Source organism: Pelodiscus sinensis, chromosome 5 (genome assembly GCF_049634645.1).
Source record: "Pelodiscus sinensis isolate JC-2024 chromosome 5, ASM4963464v1, whole genome shotgun sequence".
NCBI lineage: Eukaryota > Metazoa > Chordata > Testudines > Trionychidae > Pelodiscus > Pelodiscus sinensis.
Window position 1 is genome coordinate 106,659,480 of NC_134715.1, and position 22,638 is coordinate 106,682,117.

The 22,638-nt window shown below is 39.1% G+C and overlaps 1 protein-coding gene across 9 annotated transcripts in view; it reads left to right on the forward strand.

Moving 5' to 3' along the window:
* Positions 1 to 22,638, forward strand: part of LDB2 (LIM domain binding 2) — a 265,730-nt gene that overhangs the window by 120,587 nt on the left and 122,505 nt on the right. The gene's annotated exons all lie outside the window — the stretch shown is intronic.

Genomic DNA, 22,638 nt, shown 5'->3' on the forward strand with positions numbered 1-22,638 from the left:
ATTTCAGTATTCCTATGGGAAGAGTCTCCACAGTGCTCAGAAAAAATACCAAGAAACAGATCCTTGCCTGGTGTAAATGGTTACCACTCCATCAACATCATGGAGCCATTCTAATTTATACCAGCTGAAGATCTGCCCTGCATGTTAACTGACCTATCACAACTAAGCAACGATGCTGACATTTAGAATAAGGTCAGTCCATCCGTGAATAAATTCGAGTAACGAATACATTTCTGACAATACTGTGATCGAATTGACCATGTGCCACAGTCAGGAGAAAGAGCTAAAATTAATCAAACAAATTGTTTGCAGTGAATTATTCTCTCTGCCCTAGCACCAAGCAACACAGAAATACATAAATAGTGAATTGTACATTGATCAATCCATTCTGAGAGACCCCTACTTCTCCATGACAGCTTGTGCTCTGTGCTTAATGTTCTGAGTCTCGCAAGGTTCTTACTTTTCTTGAGATTGACTGATTGTCAGTGTATCACTCACAGACTTCTAATTCATATTATCAATTATCTCAGGTATTTATTTGACAAGTGTTACCTTTTTCTCAAGAAAAAATATAACAGTCACTTTGAGTACACATTTTGAGATTAGTGTTGGCAGAATTACAGTTTCTTGCCTTTCAAAGCGAGTGATAACTCTGTAAAGGTCCTGAAATTACAGCCTGTAGCAACATTGGTAACAGCTGATCTGTCCTGATTAGGCTGAGTCAACTTGTCAGATATCAGATTTCCTAGTGGTGTTATCAGTCCAGAAGACAGAGATACATCAGCAAAAAAGCAATTAATGTCCAGTTACATCAAAGGGAGTTGTGTTTCTGGAAAACAGTATCACATATGAAATAATTTGTCACAGGGTAAAATATTTGTATTGTCACAAACCTTTGATAATCGTTGTGCTATCTGTAAGTGTGGGTAGCTCACAGCAAGCCAGGGCTGTAATTCTCAGCATTGCTGTTGATAAATGTGATTGAAAGATCAAATTACTGTGTGTACACTTCAAACCTATCTAGTATGCATGATTTTGCATGGTGACCACTGAACAAACTATTGTTATTATAGCTTTTGTTATGATGCTCCTTAACACTATGATTAAAGTTGACCATAGAGAGGATTTTTCAGTACATTTTTATTTCTGTACTTTCTGTACTTTGCATAATTTTCTCATTAAGTAATATTGATGTTTTCTGGCACTAGCCCTATTTATATTAATTGTTGCTGTAAAATCTCTTTTAAGCGTCTCCTAACCTGTCAAACAGCTAGGCTAGTGACTGTTCTTTAATTATTATTTGAGTTCAAGAGCAACCTTCCTGGATGGATGGAGTTTGAGTTGTCCCAGTTATTACCTTCCCAGATCGTGTATGAGAGGAAACAGGAGCAGATGGAAAAGATCTAGGTTCATTGCCTATTGCAGTTCTCTATATCTAAGAATGACGCCTCATGTCCTGAAAAGGCTTTAGCTAATTTAGAACAGAGCAGTCTAGCAATAAAGAGTTGTGATTGGTCAGTTAATGTCCAAGGACAGATCTTCAGCTGGTATAAACAGTGCAGTCCACTTTGTCAGCAATAAAAGTTATCAGCACAATTTACCACTCTTTGCAGGGACTCCTGGTAGAACACAGAATTCCATTCAAGTTCTCTTTCCTGACTGTCAAAGCCATGCATATAATCAGTTCTTGCTACCTGAGATACATAGAACTGGAAGAGACCTCAGAAGGTCATCAAGTCCAGCGCCCTTCTCTAGGCAGGACCAATCCCAACTAAATCAACCCAGCCAGGGCTTTGTCAAGCCGAGACTTAAACACTGCTAGGGATGGAGACTCCACTACTTCCCTAGGTAACCCATTCCAGTGCTTCACCACTCTCCTAGTGAAAGGCTGCAGCTAGACTGGCAAGATTTTGCGCAAAAGCAACTGCTTTTGCGCAAAATCTTGCCGCCTTTCTACACTGTACAAAATCAGTGGTTCTTGCGCAAATACTCCAATGCTCCCGCTCAGGGATAAGCCCTCTTGCGCAAGTATTCTTGCTCAAGAGGGCCAGTGTAGACAGCCAAGTTAATTTCTTGCTCAAGAAAGCCCGATGGCTAAAATGGCCATTGGAGCTTTCTTGCACAAGAGAGCGTCTACACTGGCACGGATGCTTTTGCGCAAAGGCAAATCTTTTGCGCAAAGGCACATGCCAGTATAGATGCTCTCTTGAGCAAATACTTTTAATGGAAATACTTTTTCCATTAAAAGCATTTGCGCAAAATCATGCCAGTCTAGACGCAGCCAAATAGTTTTTCCTAATATCCAACCTGGACCTCTCCCACCACAACTTTAGACCATTGCTCCTTGTTCTGCCATCTGTCACTACTGAGAACAGCCTTCTCCAGCCTCTTTGGAACCTTCCTTCAGGAAGTTGAAGGCTGCTATCAAATTCCCCCTCACTCTTTGCTTCTGCAGACTAAACAGACCCAACTCCCTCAGCCTCTCCTCATAGGTCATATGCTCCAGCCCCCTAATCATTTTGGTTGCCCTCCGCTGGAGCCTTTCCAATGTGTCCACGTCTTTTTTGTACTGGGGGCTCCAGAACTGGACACAATACTCCAGATGTGGCCTCACCAGAGCCGAATAAAGGGGAATAATGACATCTCTGGATCTGCTGGCAGTGCTCCTCTTAATGCAAATTAATATGCCATTAGCCTTCTTGGCTACAAGGGCACACTGTTGACTCGTATCCAGCTTCTCACCCATTGTAACCCCCAGGTCTTTTTCTGCAGAACTACTACTTAGCTGATTGGACACTCTCTTTCAGGGACCCTGAACGCCCACAATAGCTTTATTTCCTGGGAATAATAAAATTGTTGACTAATAGGCTCATGTCTTGGGGGACAGAACCATCACAGCAGCTGGACCAAATGTGTGGAATATGCTCACAGATTAAAAATGTTTAGTGACCTCAAAGTATTAAAAACTAAATATGACACCTGTCTGTCTCTGAACTTTCCTTTGGCAGTACCCTTATGCCTACATTCTGTCTCTTCTATATACAATAAATATATTTTTAAAACCCCAAAGACTAATTCCTAAGCCTGGGGAAAGAGTAGTTATGTTGTTCTTACTCTTGGAGGCAAGCATATCCTGTGATGAGGGGAACCAATAGGAGAACCTAGAAAGACAGATAAGCATCTACTGATGATTCATTTGTAGAATTGAAATTGATACAGGATACGCCTACTTGAAGAACCCAATTGAAAACCGCACTCCTTTGACTTGCTGCAGTCTGTGAGACAGCAGCTTGACTCTCTGACATAGATGGATATTCATTTAGGACCAGAAGGGACCATTTTATTCATCCAGTTGGACTTCCTGTATAACACAGGGCATAGAACTTCCTCCAAATACCTTTTAGAGCTGATCTTTTAGAAAAACATCATCTTGATTTAAAAATTGTCAGTGATGGAGAGAATTCACCATGACCTTTGGCAAAATCTTTCAGTGGTTAATTACATTAATCATTACACTATCAAAATTTACAGTTTTTATTTGTAGTCTGAATTTGTCTAGTTTCAACTTCCAGCCATTGGATCATGGACAGTTTCCTCAGTTTCTTCTGGGCTTCAACGTCTCTCTATTGGAATGAAAGCTTAGGTCTCTCTCAAAACTGAAAGTCATCCCTATCTGGGATAGACAAATACCAACAAAAACCAATCCTTTGCATGTTCATTGGGGAGTAGAAATAGTCCTTCAACATCCTGAGGCCAGAGCTACTCTCTAGGTCAATGTGACAATCTTCCCTCGATTGCAGGCATTCAGAATAGACTCTTCACCCTCAGTCACAGGGATTATCAAGTCATTACCTCAAAGTGGCACAGATGCAGTATAGGGGGAGTCTGTGCTCTCTTCCGCCATAGGTTCCAGCCTCAGGACCCTAAATAGTGCAGTGGCAGTCTGCTCCTGTCTTTACTATTCCATTTCACTTTTCCCCTTCCTTGACCCCAGACCTCTCGGAGTGCTGTTTTTTACATTTTCTTACCATCTGTCTTTTATGCCTTCTTTTCTTGCCTTTCCATAGACTGAAGTCCCTCCCTCAAGTTCCCCACAGGTCCAACCCACACCTTGATCACACTAGTTGGCTCCACCAGCTTTTCTCTCTTTCTCATTCTCTTTCTCTCTCATTGTACTGCCAGTCCCAGGTGTTCAAAACTCGTGACTCAGGCCAACAAATCATGAAACTGTCTGAAAAATTATGATTTTAAAAATATTTTTGCAATTATTTTTGCCTTCTGATTTTTTTACTCCTATTTTAAAAATTTTCTTGGTTATGGTGAGGGTTGTAACTTCACTTATTTTTTAATGAAAATTGAGATGCTTCTTTAATCACATGATTCCAGGAGACTGAGACTTTAAGAAAAACACCAAATTTTGTAATTAAACACTAAAGTTGGCATTTTTACACCAAGAGAAGTTGCTTGCCAAAACAGTACTTCCTCTCTGAAGGTCTACAGCTGTAATAGCCTGGGGACCAGAAGTTCCAGAATTCCCTTGATCTGTGAGGAAAACCAGACTTGGCTCAGAGCTGGCAGTTGAACATCTCTTAAAGGCCCAGATCAACCAGTAACACATTCTATGACTCAAGCCTGATCTTTTCTGTCCCTCCTTATATTCTTATCATTGTAGATGCAAGTGTGTTAGTTCTTGCAGCTCCTGCTGTTCAGTATGTTATCCCAGAGAGATTACCATAGCCTTTCCAATCTCATTAGAAAACATTTTTTCTCCCTTGTGCATACACCTTAATATCCCCATCCCTCTACTATTATTGATTATGAAGTCTATCAATATGTTGTTGAACTGTGAGTAACGTCTTGCAATTTAGTTGCAGTACAAATGCCATACGGAAAAAAGTACTGTATTTTGTTTGGTAATAAAAGTGTGTTGGACTCTGACTAGTCTTCAGGCTGGAGATAGACACAGTATAACCCCACCTTTCAATGCCTTAGGAAGAGGAAAAGCTCCCTTATACCAGTCAAAGAGATGTAACTTTATTTTAAACTGAAAGCACTGCACAGCGTATGCTGAGTTTCACTGAACAAAGTAAATGAACGAGGAAACGTGCAATCATTTAAAAATGTAACCAGAATTGAAATTGAGTTAATTTACGTCCCATTTTATTGGATCAAAACCACAATAGGGTTCATGCAAGACAAGAAAATTTGTAACTAATCCCAATAAAACAGATTTTTTCCTGTTTGTGGATAAAACATTTTTATTTCCTGTTAAGCACCTTGTATACTTGTAAAAGAGTAAATACAGACTCTGATCCATTGTTGCCCAGGTTCTTTGTTTCTCTGAGACAAAATATTTCTAGAACAGATAAGAGAAACAAGTTTGATTGACAGCCCTTAGCAGAGTCTCATCAGCTGCTGCACTGACAGCCTGATGATGCACACTGTGCTGATGTGGTGAGGACTGACAGTTGATTGACAGTCCAAGAGTGTGGAGACAGGGAAGATGAAGCATGCTCAGTAAGAATAATGTGCAGTGTTTATGCAGCACTGCAGAGAATAGGAGATAGGAAGTTAACTCTTTCAAAGCAAAGTGACATTGTAACATATAATAGATGTATCTGCCACTGTACTGGAAATTGGATATGTCTTGATTTCTGTCTAATTAGCTGAGAGCTTTGCATTTATGGGAGAAATCAGAAATAGGTACTATAAGGAATACAGGCAGTAGTTATTACATTTATCTTTTGTGTTAGGTAGACATTTCAGATTGGGTTTATCTAAGATTTACATTCACAAGATTATGCCTAGAAAGCATTGTGAATTTCAGGCACTTTTTATGTGCTTACATCAACATAGTGTATATGTCTTTGCATTGCCTTACACAGTTTGGAAAAGCAAGACATTTCAGAAAGATGAAGTTAAGCTAGGTTGTTTCATGATTTCCTAGAAAAACATACTGTTTTATTAGTTTAACTGATGTTCTAAATGAAAATCTAAATCTAGATATGTGAAAATACATTTTCTATTATAGCTACTATTTTATTTTGTGGATGAAATGCACAATATGACTATAATATAATATTGCATTATGCACCATGATTCATTTATGTATTGTTTGGGGCATGAAATATGTTTTGCATTTTTCCCTTCATTCTAGATTTCTCTTGGCATGTTGTAGAAGTGATTTTACATGCAGTAATGTAATATGCTGCCAACAATGGACTAAATAGCACATGGTTTGCTTTTAAAGTGATTAAGTAGGTTCTGCCCATGCCTTTAGAGAATTGTTAGCTTATGTGTATTTTAGACTTCATTTCAAATTATGCTTTTTGTGAATACATGAGACAAGCATACTACAAATGCTCTTTATATTTCTGAGCCACATACACTCTACTGTTTGTCTTGTTCACACCCAGTGATGGTCTATAAATGTCTCAGACTTTAGTTGGATACTTTCTGGAAATGTAACAAAGGAGGGTTGAGATGCATTTGGCTTTTCCCTAAAGCAATACATATATTTTGGGACTCTGCCCGTAGGAATACAGAATGACCATCTGCCACACTTGTCTTGCGCTTAACTGTTATCAAAAGATACTGGCATTCTCTCTATATACCCCTATTTTATAAAACTGTTATCTGACTTCTGTCACACAATTCATAGAGAAACATATATTTACCAAAAGAAATAGGTTGCCCATGTTTCAAGGTGTACTCTCTCTTCTTCCTGTTTTTTCTTAAGAAATCCAAGTCGTTAAATATGATTTGATAATTCAAATATGTTTGAATAAAACCCCTCTCTTGTCCCTTTTGAGGCCATTTTCATTTTCTTTCTACCTCTTCCTTTGCTCATGCACACGTTTTCAGTATTCTGCAGTATGTTTTACTTATGGTGTTTTGGCCAGATGCCCTCAAGTCGGTGGGTATTTTTGGGGAGTGGGAATCTCTCAATTGCAACTTTCATTGGACTTGTCCTTTGTAGTAATATTTTATCAACCAGTAGCTCTTCTGATGGACTGTCTTTGTGTTATAAATGGCATGCTATTTTTTTGCAGAAGGAAACACCCCATATCTGTTCGTTCTTTTATAAGTATTTATTTTTAAATCAAAGGGAGCTGTTTTTCTGAATATTTTTTAAAGACCCTTTTAAGCATTTTTGGATGAACTGATTTAACACAGTTCTTTCCTCTTTCATATCTTTTATAAATCTCACATTAGCTTAAACTTTAGTACACACATGAGGGTAGGCAAATGCCAGTAGGCAAAGTATTTTAGAATTGTCTTTGGTCCTGCTTTGGTCAGGGGGTTGGACTCGAGGACCTCCTGAGGTGTTTTTCAGCCCTATGATTCTATGACTGCTTTATGTTACACATCTAGCATCAGTCCTCGAAATTCCACCGTTGGAAAATGGCAGTTGTGAAAACAGCATTTGTGCTTCCAGGCAATTCATTAAAAAATGTTGATGCAGTAATTTCAGTTATTTATTACTTGCCTGGTATTGACAGGTATTGCCACTAAGGATCACAAAGGACCTATTTTACTGGATGCTATACTTACACATAAGAGTAAGACCCAATATCAACCCAGAAGAATTTTCAATCCAAGTAAAGGTAGGGCACAAGATATGAGTGCAACACCCCATTAGAAAGACTTAAGGAACAAAGACATGGGTAACAATGACAGACTCACATAGTTATATAAGCTCTTTTTGGGCCTCCTTCATAGCCCAGTGGAAGGCATACCACTGACTTGACTGGGATTTTGGTCAGCTCTTATGTTCCCAATTAAATAGTTTTCAGTCATTTCTTTCTCTTTTTAGTTAACAGAAAGAGAAACAGTACCTATGTATCAGCATAGTTTTTAAAAAGGAAACGCCAAACATGTATTAAAAGTCATGAATACAATAGGCTTCTTATGTACGCAATAACAATTGCACTTAGACACATGAGAGTGGAATAGGCCAGACGTTTTTATTTTGTGTAGGTGTAGGGTATCTACCAGATCCATGTCTGGCTGCAAATACTGTATTAAACACCTGTTTATATTAGGTATTTAAGTGCAGGTTGGACCTCTCTAGTCCGGCACCCTTGGGACCTCACTAGTCCTGGATAAGGGATTTTGCTGGACCAGGGGAGGTCTTTTCTGGTCCCCTGCTGCCAGTCCCACCCCCTGCCCTGCACTCCCCCTAAATTTACTCCCTCCCTGCCCCCCCCCCCGCAGCTCAGCTGAGCTGCCCCTTGTCTCCCGCAGCCCAGCTGAACCCCGTGTCGCCCTCCCCCGCGTTGTTCCAGCCTCCCGTCTCCCCCCCCCACACACACACATCGTGCTCAGCATGCTGGGATTCTCTGATCCTGGAATATTCATGATCCTTCTGGACCTCAGATGTTGCTGGACCAGGAAGTTGTGGTTTATAGAGATGCAACCTGTATTATATAAACTACAAATATTTGTGTACTTGACATTTTTTAAATAATTTGATATCAAATTAATAAGAATGATTCTTTTATAGAATCACCATCAGTCTTTAAAACAAAACTACCTTTATCAGAAGATCAAACATTGCTTTTGTCAGTCCCTAGAGTGGCCAGTTAATACAGATTTCACAGTATATTAATATTAATTGTAATCTATAACTAACATATTCTCAGATTGCTGAACATTTGTATTAAGACATATGACAAAGGACAGATGAATTGGTCTCTATATGAAATAAGATTCAGCTTGAATCTTCAACCACAACTGAACTGTGTATTTTAGTGTTTTTTTGTTTGTCTTAATTGGTTTTATTTTCCATCTTTATTTGCCTGTGCTCTGTCTGGCTTTAGAAGTAGAAACACTGAATTCTGTAAGAGACATAAGCATAACCAGAGGAGGATGGTAATCTCATTAGAGAGACTATTCTTGTGAGATTTCAATTCTGATTTCTGAACCAAATAGATCCAGAGACACTAACCCAAACCTCTGAACCTTTCTGAGTTTTATCAGGCAATTGTATAAACAGTAATGTTTCAGGGACTTGTGATCACCTGCAGGATTCAAAAAATAATTCCTTCTTCTCTCCATTATAAAGTATTATACAACTGCACAGGAGTATAATATTTCCCCCCTTCCTGTTGATGACTCTCAATATCAGGCTAGATGGACTTGTGATCTGCCCTGCTATGACAATTTAGATTGCTATCCCTGGTATTCTATTCTATTCTATTCTATTCTATTCTATTCTATTCTATTCTATTCTATTCTATTCTATTCTATTCTGTACAATCTCTTGGGGCTCATCTAGATTACATTCCTCTGTCAAAAGAGGAATGTAAATGAACCCGATCAAAAGTGCAAATGAAGCACAGATTTAAATATCCTGCACTTCATTTGCATATTCGCGTCCGATTGCTGTTTCGAAAAAGGGTTTTTTGAAAGTGAAACCACAGTCTAGACACAGTTCTTTAAAAAAAAAACCAACAACAACCCTTTTTCAAACGAACCCGTACTCCTGAAAATATGAAGAGTACGAGTTCTTTCGAAAAAGGGATTTTTTTCAAAAGAACCACATCTAGACTGCGGTTTCACTTTGGAAAAACCCTTTTTCGAAACAGCGATCGTATGCAAATGTGCAAACGAAGCACAGGATATTTAAATCTGTGCTTCATTTGCACTTTCAATTAGGCTCATTCACAGTCCTCTTTCGCCAGAGGAATGTAGTCTAGACAAGCCCTTATATTGCTCTAATCACCAGAATATTTGAGTACCTTCTGATAGTGCATTAAGCAACTGATTAATATCTGTCATTTGCTGTTTGTTCTTACCTCAAGAGTAGAATTGTATGTGCAGTGAAGGGTTTTGTTTTCGTGGGTTGGCCCTTAGTCCTGGGGGAGTTCATTGACAATGCTGGCCTGAGAAAGCTTTGTCGCCTGCACAGACAAAGTTTAACCTTATTGTAGCTCTGCTGGGCCCACAGACTGAAGTTGTCAACCTCAGTCTTCATTCTGGATTTTTAGGAGATATCTTGGTCCCAGGCTACCAAGCATCCTGAAGATAAGGACCAAAACTTTGAACCTGTCTCCATATTCTATGGGAATCCAATCTAGGGAAAAGAGAACAGATCTGATGTGTTTGTGGCAAGCTGTGTTGTTCAGGTGCCAGGCTCAGAGGGGTAGCCGTGTTACTCTGTAACTTAAAAAACTTAAAAAACAACTAATAGTTCCGCAGCACCTTAGAGACTAACAAAACATGTAGATGGTATCATGAGCTTTCATGGGCACAGTCCACTTCTTCAGATGAAACTGAAGTTAGAGTTACCTAAATATTGAAGGCTTCATGCCCAGGGACATTGCGTTGCTGTAATCCAATTCAAAGATGACAAAGGTATAAATAGCCAAGGCCACAACATCATTCACCAGGATGGGACAGAATATCCTACCCAATCAGGATGGTAGAAATAATTAATCATGAGTGCTGCTACGTGAGAGCTTAGCCTTGGTGGAGAGTCCAAGAAAACTCTTTTAAAAAACAGGTGGAATTGACCAATTATGGGGGGGGGGGGGGGGGGGGTTCAGCCAAAGGACACAGCGCATTAGCTGCAAACTCTTTGAAATTCTTCCCCCTTTCCACCTCTCTCTTGATTGGGTCCAGCTGTTCTTCATCCATGATCTGATCTGATCCAAGCATGGGGCCACCTTGGTGACAGTGGTGTAGTCAAATATGGTGAAAGATAAGTAGAGCTCTGTGTTGTCTGTATATTACAGCCACTTGAATCTATGTGGCCTGACTCTTTCACGGAGTGGCTGCATGAATATGATGACCATTTAGTTATCTCTTCTAAAAACTCATAGCTGCTCCCATTCTGTTCTAAACACTCTTATACCACCTTACGTAATGCAGCTCTGGCAAATGCATAAAAGTATTAGAATACAGTGTGCGCTGTGAGTCAAGTTTATTTTTGTCTCTATTGTCCTGGGCTAATCTAATAGATCATTGCTTTTTAACTTATTATCAATCTTAACCCTTCCATTCAGACCCATGTTCCTTTGTGGCACATGGTTTAATTCACTAAAACAAGGTAAAATAAAACCATGGATCAAGTGGTATTAAACACTTTTAATTACATGGGTGAGGAAGGAGTGATGACAACCTTTGGGTGGAAGAATAGCAAGAGATTTTGTGTATTTGGTGTATGTGTATATGGAGCATATGTATATGGTGTATTTGGACTCCAATTAACTGAGTAAGGTATGCAGGGGTTGTGGAGTGGGCTTCTGTATTCAGTGACTAAGATAAGGGCTCCTGGCAGCGGGCAAGAAGAGGAGTTTTTGATCAGGGAAGTTCTCTGTATTTGCATTTGGTGGCAAGGTAAGTGCACACAAACCAACTTCAATTGAATTAACATTTTACACAGAATTTGTAAGGTATTAAGTCAAAGGGTCCTGGGGACCTTGTAAGATGCGTAGAGCTAAGGCAAGGGAGTGGATCAGGGAGCCTGCATGTGCTATTTGCATGTTTTGGAAGCCAGTAGATCTTCAAAGTCCTGGAGACTGAAGTGTCTTCTATTGAAGTTCCTTCTTTTCTTCCATCTGTTTTCTTGTTTTCGTTTTATTAAAAAGTCCTAGGAAATGCATAGTAGCATAACCTGTCTTCAAACTCTATTCTATAGCTCTCAAGCAAAAGAATTGGTCTTTGGGGCAACATTATCAAAAGTATCTAAGTGACTATCACTTAGGCACTTTTGAAAAATGAATCTGGACATCAATAAAAACATATTGGAGGACCATTATGATGTCTCAGGTAGCTTAACTAAACATCAATAAAATATTGCTAACTGCTCTGTGTGTTCATATTGTAGAAGGTAAGTGTACATTCACATTATATAGAAAATGGCATACTACTTAATAGTGGTAATTTGAGAAAATAAAAGCGATCATGTAATTAAGTCTGCCTATTGTTATCCAGCCACATAAGAAGCAGAGTTAAGATTATACTGGCAACATTGACATAAACATTTTCTGCCTTTTGAATGCATATGAATGTGACATTAACACTTTCTTAGTAAGTTTTCTTGCATAAAATGCAGTTTTAGAGTAAGGAGCAATGCTCACTTTTGTCTATGATGAGCCACTTGAATCCCAGCTTGTTGACTTGGCCATAGTGAACCATGCATTTTTCAATTGCTGCTTCAGCCAGTGCAGAAAATGGCAGCCCATCTTCGCAAAATAGATCAATGAAAGCATGTTAATTTGATGGTCTGGACACTACCCTAGCTTCCCTTTGGTGTTGAATTTCAAAGCCCTAAGTATACTGGCCCTGACCTACTGCAGGGTAACCTTTCTGCATCACCAGAATCCAGTTGGGACATCTGTGAGTACCAGGAATAAGGAACATTATTTCTGAGTGTGAGACTCACAAGAGCAAAGAACTGAGCTTTCTCAGCCACTGTCATATACTGCGGAAACCCCACTAAAAGAAATTAGCATGGCAAAAATATGTTTGCAGTCTTCAAGATAATTTGACAGAATTGTCTCCTTGTCTTAGCTTGTCTTAGCTTTCTCATAATAACCAGCACCTCAGGGGGGCAGAGATAGCGGGAGACAAGGTGAGAGGTGAAAGTAGAAGAAAATTAACTAAATGAAACTCCAATTTAAGGTATATCTTTGCTGCAGCTAGGAATGTGCTTCCCAGCTCAGGCAGACAGACACATGCTAGCTCTGCTGAAGCTTGCACACTAAAAATAACAGTGTGCTATTTTGGTAGCATGGGTGGCTCTTTGGACTAGCCCAGCCACCTGAGTATGTACCTGTGGGGGTTGGCTGGGTTTGTATTCAGGCAGCCAGCCTGAGCTGTCACTCTTTGTTAGTCTTGGGTACACTGCTATTATCATTGCACTAGCTTGAGCAGAGCTAGTGTGTCCATCTACCTGAGCTAGGAAGGATTCTCTCAGCTGCAGCCACACAGATGGTGCTGGACATAAATGGTGCTTGTGTTACATGCTCACAGAAAGGACAGAAAGAATAAAAGGTCACTAGTTTTTAGATTTTTCTTTTTTATGTAATGTATTTATTGTAAGGTGATGAATGGATGAGTACAGGATAGATGGAATGTATGATTAAATTTAAAGACATTTTAGTTCATAATATAAATGAAAGTAAATAAAAAGAGAGGATGTACAAGTCTATTATTTATGATCAAGCTCTTTCAAACTACTATTTAACCCACGTTATAACGAATGTATGTTTGAATTCAAAAGCTCTCTGAGCAGGATGTCAAATGCATGTTCCTCTCCAATCATCCTAATTCTAAAATAAAGGGTATCACAATGCAGCACTCATTTTGTTTTTGTGGAACTGATATAACTACCTTGCAAACTGTGGCATATTTCAACAGTCTTGTTGACAGGAAGAGAACCATGGTTTGTGTGTTTGTGACTTTGAATTTTCAAGCACAAGTCAGTGAAATTTGAAAGGGACAACAGTGAGTTAGAATACACTTTAATGCAGTTCTCAAACAATGAATTCTAATATAAGACCAAAAAAAGTAGGAGCCTGTGGAGGAAAACAGATATCCTTGCTAAGACAGGACACTGCTTTTTATGTACACATTAATATCTGATCTTAATATTAACCAGGAAGAAGAAAATTACATTTTCTTTTCAAGCCTTTCACTATTTTCTTCTATGAAAAATCATGTTTCTGCTTTGATTGGTGGTGGTTCTGTTTTAGAAAACTCTTCATTTGCTCTCAGGTTAGGTTAGTTATACTGCTAACAATAACTATCACCTCCAAGAAAGCCAATAATAATGAATGAAAGCCAAGTTAATAATGCTTGGGCAACCTCTTACCTCAGGTACACAACATGCTTGTGTAAAGGGGAAATAGAGTGTAGCCAGCAAGAGTAAGTCTCAGGTCTGACTCTGGGTTCCAAAAGTACAAAGGGCGCCACACAGGTATCTGTCAAGCACAAACAGTTTATTTCTTGACAGCTAACAGCTGTGCCCCATAGATAAAAGAACAATATAATAAAGAAGTGGCATAGCTTACATCCCTTCCTGCAATCTTGGGACCCTGGGTAGGCTGCGGATGAAGTGGGAGGTTGTCTCAGTTTCCGAGGCTCTGGTACCCAAAGCTCATCGGCGAAGTCCGATTTGCTAGGCTCTGAGGCAGCCTTAAATACAGTTTTCCCGCCCTGTTTGGCAGTTTGGAAATTTCCAGGGCTTACTCATAAGTGCTTAGCTGTTAGTTATTGATCTGGTTCTTCTTGTCCTTTGGCCCTGTTTACGTGATCAGTACATTAGGATAAACAGAATTGTTTATGCGTTCTTGTCCTTTAACCTTATCTTATACTTGTTCTTGCTATACTGGCAACAATGCTTATCTTAAATGGCGTATATTCCCAAAGACTTGCTTCTGGCTCATCAGATATAGGGGGAAGGAATGCAGGCCTCACCACTCCTAAACTAGCATGTACAAAGTTCTTCCGCAATTGACCACTACATAGAGTAACAATTTTTGCAAACAAGGGATGCTAAGGGTGCGAGTTTTACTTAAGTATTCAGAAATAGTTCTCTCAACTATTGGTGCTGATGAGTTTTCAAGAATAGTTCTCTCAAATATTGGTGTTAAGTAATGTTACCCAAGAGAAGTATTTGCTCATGCAAAATTCTCTTTGAATAGAAAGATCTATTATGTCATGTATTTGAAGCCTTACCACCATTTGTTAAAGTTAACTGCATTTTTTTCAGTTTGCTACTAAGGCATTCTCAGAAGTGAAATTTTTATACTATTTCATATAATAACCAATTTTTTCAAGGTGACTGGCAATAATAGAGCTTGCAGATTTTCCTACATGTTTACTTTCCTGTTCAAAGACAGTCTAGAGATGATAAATAATGTTTGATTATATATGAGTAAACCTACAATTTTACAGTTTGTACCTGAACATATTTTATATGAAAACTTTAATATGCAATACTGCATTATTCTTTTTAAATAAAAATAGGCCAAAATATCAGTAATTACAAGAGTTGTTGCTCAGGTTCACAGCAGTGCAGCAGCTATTTTTCACTTGATAATTACCTTCCTAAAGTAATATCCGACTAGTCTACACCTTATTTAAGGAAATGGTCTGCTCACCAAATCTAGGCAGAACTCCAGCCTGGTGCTTCATATTTTTGGTTTCAAGTTTAACTAAGTTTCAGATTTTCTAGGAGGAACCAGCATCTTCTTCAGCTTCCACTGGACCCCTTGGTAATCTGTTTCAAACGTGCTTTCTTACTCTTAGCTCTATGCTAGTGCTTCTCAAACTGGTCCATAGATCCACTCTGAGAAGCGTGTTAACTGGCCACTGCAGTTTGTTTGTTTACTGGCTCCGCAGTCACGGAACTTCACAGCTCCCATTGGTTCTGGTTCGCCAGTTGCAGCCAATGGGAGACGCGAGAAGAGACGGCGCCCCATGGCTGCAAATGGCAAACCCGAGTTAATGGGAGCTGCGAGGCTCTGTTACTGTGGAGCTGGTAAATAAACAAACAGCAGTGGCCAGTTAACAGGCTTCTCAGAGTTGATCCATGGATCACTTCCAGAAACACTGCTCTGTGCCTATAGACCAACCTATGCTATGTTTAATTGGCCATATCTATTGAAGTTGTATACAATGTCCACAGGAATGGAAGAGAAGGCTAATTGTTCCTATAAAATAGAAACAGTGTGTAATGTCTCCCCTCGCCTTTTCTAGAAGGAGAGAGAGAAACATGTAGAATTTTATTTAGAATCTTTATCTTTGTTTCTTATTGTTCTGTTTTCTCACATATTTTGCAACTTGCGGAGAGCCTTCATTGGTGTTGCACAGATGCCAAATGACACAGACAGTAAATCTACCATCTTAAAAAAAAGATAGTGAAAGTTTCCTTGGATGATAGGATGGAACAAAGGCAATGGGCTTTACCTGCAGCATGGAAGGTTTAGGTTGGAGATTAGGAAAAACTTTCTGTCAGGGCCATTACATTTTGGAACAAATTGCCTAGGGAGGTTGTAGAGTCCCTATCAATGGATGTTTTGTTAAAAACAGTTGGACAAACACTTGTCAGGAATAGTCTAGTTATTACTTGGTCCTGTCTTTTTGAGTGTAAGAGGCTGGACTAGCTGGGATATTAAAGTCCCTTCAAGTTCTACACTTTTGTGAGAGAAGCTACAAATCACCCCTTCCTTTCTTTGATATTTCAGAAGAAACCAAAATCTGTTAATAAGATTGCCGTGAGCTATTGATGAACTTGGAACAACAGAACTCTTCCTTAAAAGTTCCAGCTTCTTCTTATTTCTCAAGAAGAGGTCAATTCCCTGTTCCAGTTCCTTGATGTTTCCTGCTCGGGGGTGACAACAGCAGAAAAGTAATTTGTTCTTTTTCAAGACCAATATAGATGATAGATATCAACAAAGATAAAAATAATAAATCTCAGTATCTTATTTAATGTTTTTGTATGGATTCTTTTGCTGTTACAAAAGATGCAATGAGGACTTCTGCAATTTATTTCTTTATCTAAAAAATATAGAAGCATTCATCTGTCTACCATCATTACTATTTACAATAGCAGCAGCGCTAAAGATGATCTTCCTCAAGTTTCCAGTTCATAGCATTTTCTCAAACCCTTCAAAGCTGCCAGAAGATATCTTAGACAACATGTTTAATATAGGCTATTAAATGTGGCACCTTGGATTCCTCAGGACATTTGTCAGGATTGGCTAAGTTCTTACTCATTTTGCCCACAGATCTCATGGGAGCTTTCTCATGCTTAAAATTAACCCCCTGAATTTTATTCAGTGTCAAAAGTGCAGCAAAAATTATTTCCAATTGTCTTAATTATCTCAAGATGTTTTCCACTGTGTGTTCTTTCCAAGAATAGGAAGCTCCCAAACACTGGGTCTCTATTTGTGTGTGTGTGTGTGTGTGTGTGTGTGTGTGTGTGTGTGTGTGTGTGTGTGTGTGTGTGTGTGTGTGTGTGTGTGTGTGTGTGTGTGTGTGTGTGAAACCTAGGTCCTTATTTACTATATGAAATCTTTTTCCTAAGAGTGTGATTTTTTCAAAAGCCTGTCACAGAGTTAGGTTCTCAATTTACAAGGACACTGAGTGGAAATTGTGTGTTTAAAGGTGGGTGTACTGATGTGCTTTTTAAAATACCACCCTTGGAGTTTAATCGTGGTCCCTTGTACAAAGGCTAAATAATATGGAAATGAGAGAATGAACCAACACAACAGCCTGCCATTCCATCTATTACAGGGATCTTTGGTCAGTGCATCAGCACAGTAACACACTCACTGACTTTTCTTGCTAGCCATCTGTTCCTGTATGTAGCCTTGTAGGCTTCTTTACGGCCCTCTCTTCCTGCCCCAGTAGTAATATAATGAGTCTGCTGATTTTCAGGCTTTGAACATCTGTGCATAGATAAGAGAGACTTCTCCATGAAAATATCTTGCTTCTCTTTTACCTAAATCTTTCTCTCCAGCTATAACCTTTCTATCTCATTAAATACAAACAAGGCAAATATTATTTGGGTTCTGTCACTTGGAGTTGGAAGTGTCCTTGGAATGCTTTAGAGAACACTGCATTGTTTGCCCCTGTATTGGCTGAATCTCTGTACTGCATGTTTGAAGTAGATGGCATCCCTATTGTAGCCAAGAGCTGTACTGAAGATCATTTGCCACCTCTTTTAAGTCTGGTAGGGCCCTGGCATCCATGGCTACGTCTAGACTGGCCCCTAAAAACGGAAAAGCGATGCAAATCAGGTAAGTCAGCATAGGAATTCCTGAAGGTAGGAATAAGAGATCCTCCGGAAAAGGGCTTTATACCGGAGGATCGGGCCAGTCTAGACGCTTTTTTTCCGGTTTTTCCCCAAGCCGGAAAAAAAGCGGCGGACATGTTTATTTAAATCCACGGGGGATATTTAAATCCCCCGCGGATTTCCCTATGCTGACTTACCTGATTTGCATCGGTTTTCCGTTTTTAGGGGCCAGTCTAGACGTAGCCCATCAGTTTTATTTTTGTGTATTCAGAGAAGCATCTCTAGGCAAGCTGCCAGCTAGAAGCAGATTGGTTGTTCAGAATTCTCCCTTGGAATTGTAGGGCAGCCACTTACTGGAGCCTTACTTAGCAAATGTCATGGTTCCCATGATTAAATTATAGATAATTCAAATGTTCAATTTTTCTCCATTGCTTCCTGCAGAGCTAGGGTGTCTGTCCCTAGAGCAGGCATAGTGCAGCAAACACGCTTCCCCACCCTAGGCTCAGCAGAACTAGCCTTGCCTTACACTACAGTGTAGGAAGTGGATGTTAATGGAGGCAAGAGCTGCAGGATCCTGCCAGGAAATTTGGAGGAATATGGGAGGGAACACACTGGGCAGAAGGTGAGGGACTGGAAATCTACAACATTAATCTCTGGGTAGGAGTGGGGCTGGAGAGGGGGATGCAGGACCCAGCCAGTGTAGTGGGGGGGGGGGGTGCAGGCTCAAGAAGTGGGGAGGGTTCTGGATGAAGGGAAGGAGAGGAGTTGGGGAGGAGGGAGGCCATGGCATATGCTTTAATGTGGTCATCTTTAATTTGCATTTAAGTTTGAATTTTCAGCCTGTAGCTGTCATACACATTGGGTGTGGGCAGAGGGAATTCAAAAAATAAAAAAAACATGAGTGACCATAAAAACACTATCCACTTCAAAAATACTGTGATTTTAATGGCAATCTCCTGGTTATTTTATTTTATTTATTTGGTTTTTGAGTAATGATTGCTGATCGCTATGACTGGTAATACTGTGCCAATCTGTATTATTCTGATTTCATATGTGAAAAAAACAGAGATGGGTGAGTTTGATGTGAAGTGACTTGGTCTTGATCTGTGAAAAAGCCAAGGATAGAACCTAGGTCTTCTGACTCCCAATCCTTGCTCCTTAACCATAAAATCATCTTTCATCTTCAGACCAACTTTCTGAACATTTTGGCCAAAATGTAGTCCAAGAACAAAACCATTTCTGCAGTTAGCCTAGGGTTGGTTTTTTTTTCTTTCAAAAATCTCTTTCATTTGTTTTTGTGCTTCTGACCACTTCCTGATTTTGGCTAATATTGGAAGTGGAGGTAGTAAAATGCTATAGGACGGGATGTTTTTCACAGCATTTCTAACCTAGCGAGGACCACAGAAGATACTAAAATTCTCCTGAAATGGAGCATTCATATGTGATATATAGTCTGATTTTAAGATCAAAGCGATTTAGAAAAGCCTAAGAGAGACATCCTAACATTTGAAGGTTTATATGAACAGAATCTCTTGTGATTTCTCTGTTGCTACCAGACACACAGCCGATAGTTTTCTCCTTCTGTAAATGTTGCTTGAATCTTAAGAAGAGTTTATAGAACATTCACAGGCAAAATATCTCTTCTATGCTGCCTTCATTAATCCTGGATTTTGTATAGCAAAATATAAATTAATTTTATGTACTGCAGAGCTAAAAATCAAAGGTAATAAAATCTTGCAGGTTGCTTCTAATCTTCTGCAGCATGTCTGACTGCATCACATTAGAGCTGCAGAAAAGACAGTTTCCATTTCAGCACAGACTTTCTCAGATTTTTATCATATAACTTGTGTTTGTGGGAAAATTACCATCCTCCCATGTATTTTGCCTGCAAGATGATAAAAGGAGCAGACAAAAACCCTGTATAATCCAATGATTCCTGTCCTTCTATAAGCATTTATATTCTTATATAGTTTTGGTGAAGTGTGAGACTGAAACTACATCTCAACTTCTGAAGAGAGTCTATAGGAGTTTTCTAAGTAGAAATTAGTTCATTATTTATCCCTTCAGAGTGTGAAGATTAACTTTGCAATACAACTAGTATTGTTATGGTACAATAAATAGTTTTTACTTGCCACAGTTCTTATTTAAATTTTTCCAATTTTTTCTTTCTTTCATCTGCATTTTTAAGACTGACACAGTGCTGCCCTGTGGTTAGATCAGGGGAACAGAAAGTCAAGAGATCTGGGCCAAGGTTTTAAAGAAGCAGATTTCTAAAACTAGGCATCTAAATAACTATCTGATTTTCAAAGGTGCTGAGCATTTAGGAGTTTCCATAACAGTTAATGGGACTGCTTGTGCATACAATTGATTGCATTGTTAAGGGAGAAGTTTTCAAAGGTGAAAATGGTAATTTAGGGGCTAACCCCATTATCGGTGAATGGGAGTTAAATACCTAACTGCTGTCCCTGCCTTTAAAATCTGCTCTTGCAGCTCTGGTCATGGTCAAGCCTGCAGAAATAGAAGAAGTCTACCTTGTAAGTGGCCTTTACCAAGCAGGCTGGGATGCTTCTGACATCCCAAACATGATGGGCTTGCTTCACATGGCTCCTAACAAGTATATAAGCACAGATCTTACAAGGAGAAAATATCTTGAATATCTATATCCCCTCTAAAATGTCCAATCAAAAAAGAAAAGAGCAACCATATTGCAGTTGTACAACAGATTTCTAAGACCAAATTGTATGTGTTCCCTGGGCATAACTGCTGTCCCAATTTGGGTTGTGAGATGAGTTCTTTGGTCTCTCTGGGTATGTCTAGACTACATGGCTCTGTCGATGGAGCCATATAAACTAGTTTACCCGGCATAGGCAAAGAAGCGGGGATTTAAATAATCCCCGCTTCATTAAAATAAACATGGCCACCGTGCTGTGCCGATGATCAGCTGATCTGGCACAGCACGGTAGTCTAGACGCGGATCGGTCGGCAAAGGCTTCCCCAACCGACCGATCCGCGTCTAGACTACCGTGCTGTGCCTGATTAGCTGATCGTCAGCACGGCGGCCATGTTTATTTTAATGAAGCGGGGATTATTTAAATCCCCACTTCTTTGCCTATGCTGGGTAAACTAGTTTACAGGGCTCCGTCGACGGAGCCATGTAGTCTAGACATACCCTCTGAGAAACTGAAAGTTCTTTACATCACTTTTCATTCATACCTTTCTGGACTAGTAGTGTGACAAAAACTTCATAGACTGTGGAATCATCTGGTCCTTGTCTGCCTTGTATATGGTAGATGCCCTTATCTATGAATCAGGAAAAGTAATTGAATGAATTGCAAAATAATTTTATTAACTGACACAAAAAGTCCCTTCTACACTTTTTTTTCCCTAGAGAAATACCATGACATTTGGGCAGATGTTAATCAAAAATGCCATACAGATTGATCTTATGCTTTTTAACTCTGTTGAAAAGGAAATGTGCATAGCTGTGAAAAATGGTACCAAAAAAAGCTAGGCAAATAGAAGGTAGATCTATCAGTTAGACTAATTGGGTTTATATGCATTTGCTATTTTCTGTACCTTCTCCCATGTGATATTTGATGGTTCAATGTTTTATCAAATATCAAATGTTGAATAGACTGAAGTCCCTTGAAAATTATCTGAACACAGGATGAGTTATGTTGGTATGACTCCCGAAGTATCCTTGGGCTACTTTTTCACTTCTTGTCTGAAGTATTTCCAGTAGGTGTTAGTTCAGTTTTATCTGATTATTTAATAGAAATTGCCACCAAAAAAAACCCAACAACCCCAAAAACCTGACAATCTAATTTAGCTGGAGAAAGCAGAATTTGCTAAAATGTTATATTTAATCTTCCTTAATGTGACTTTGTTAAACATTTTAATAGTTTAAAACATGTATCCATACTCAGTCAAGTTTAGTTTTCTCAAACAAGTTTAGTTTTCTCAACAACCTGTATCTGTTGAGGAGGAGACCTTATGGGTTGTCAATGTGTGTTTGATTTGTATACATTCAAGTTCCAATAAAAAGATAAAGGAAGAGTGAACTGAAATTACAAGTCCTAATTTTAAAAAAAATTATCACTGCAAATCTAAATGACTTCAATCAGTTAAGCTGATTTTATTTTTATGTATCAGAATTCTCAACCATTTGAAATTTTTATCTGCCTAAATTTGATGATAAAATTCTCTTGTTTTCCCGCAACATTTAACACAGAACTAAAACTGAGTAGAATTTAAGTACATACACACAATCCCAAATGAATCTCTCCAGTGTCCCTTAGGATAATACAGACAGGAGTTTATTGTCAGGGCTCACTTGCTGCTTCTCTTGCTTTGGAGTACACACATGGATCATACAAAGAAGTGACAATTGTGTCCAAAAGCTATCAAAATAGGTACAGCAGTTCGTTTCACAAGGTCTCTGACATAGCTTATATGAGTGCAAATATTTGTAGGGCCAGGGCCTAGTCTTATCTTGTCCCTTATTTTAAACAGTTGTGCTAATGTTTTACTGCCTCCCTAGGTACTAGAAATCAATGATAATGCTAGAGTGCTTTGTTCATTGTTATTTTAGAAAATCTCTAATCAAAACAAGTGTAAGTGCAGATATGTGCTCAGTGGTGGAGTTTTGTGTATTCCTTGGAAAGATGGTATTCCCTGGAGAGAGAGGAAAGGATTAGAAATGATAACCACTTTTTAAATACATCAGCTTGCTCATGTGTGTGGTATTTTGTTATCAGCTTTACAGCAAAAGCTTCATTTGATTTGTGCAGGGATGTGGATAATAAGGAGAGGCCAGTGAGCTGATTTTTATAGTCCATTTGTAGCTTAAACAAAGATCTGGGATTGTGAGGATAAAGACTGACTGA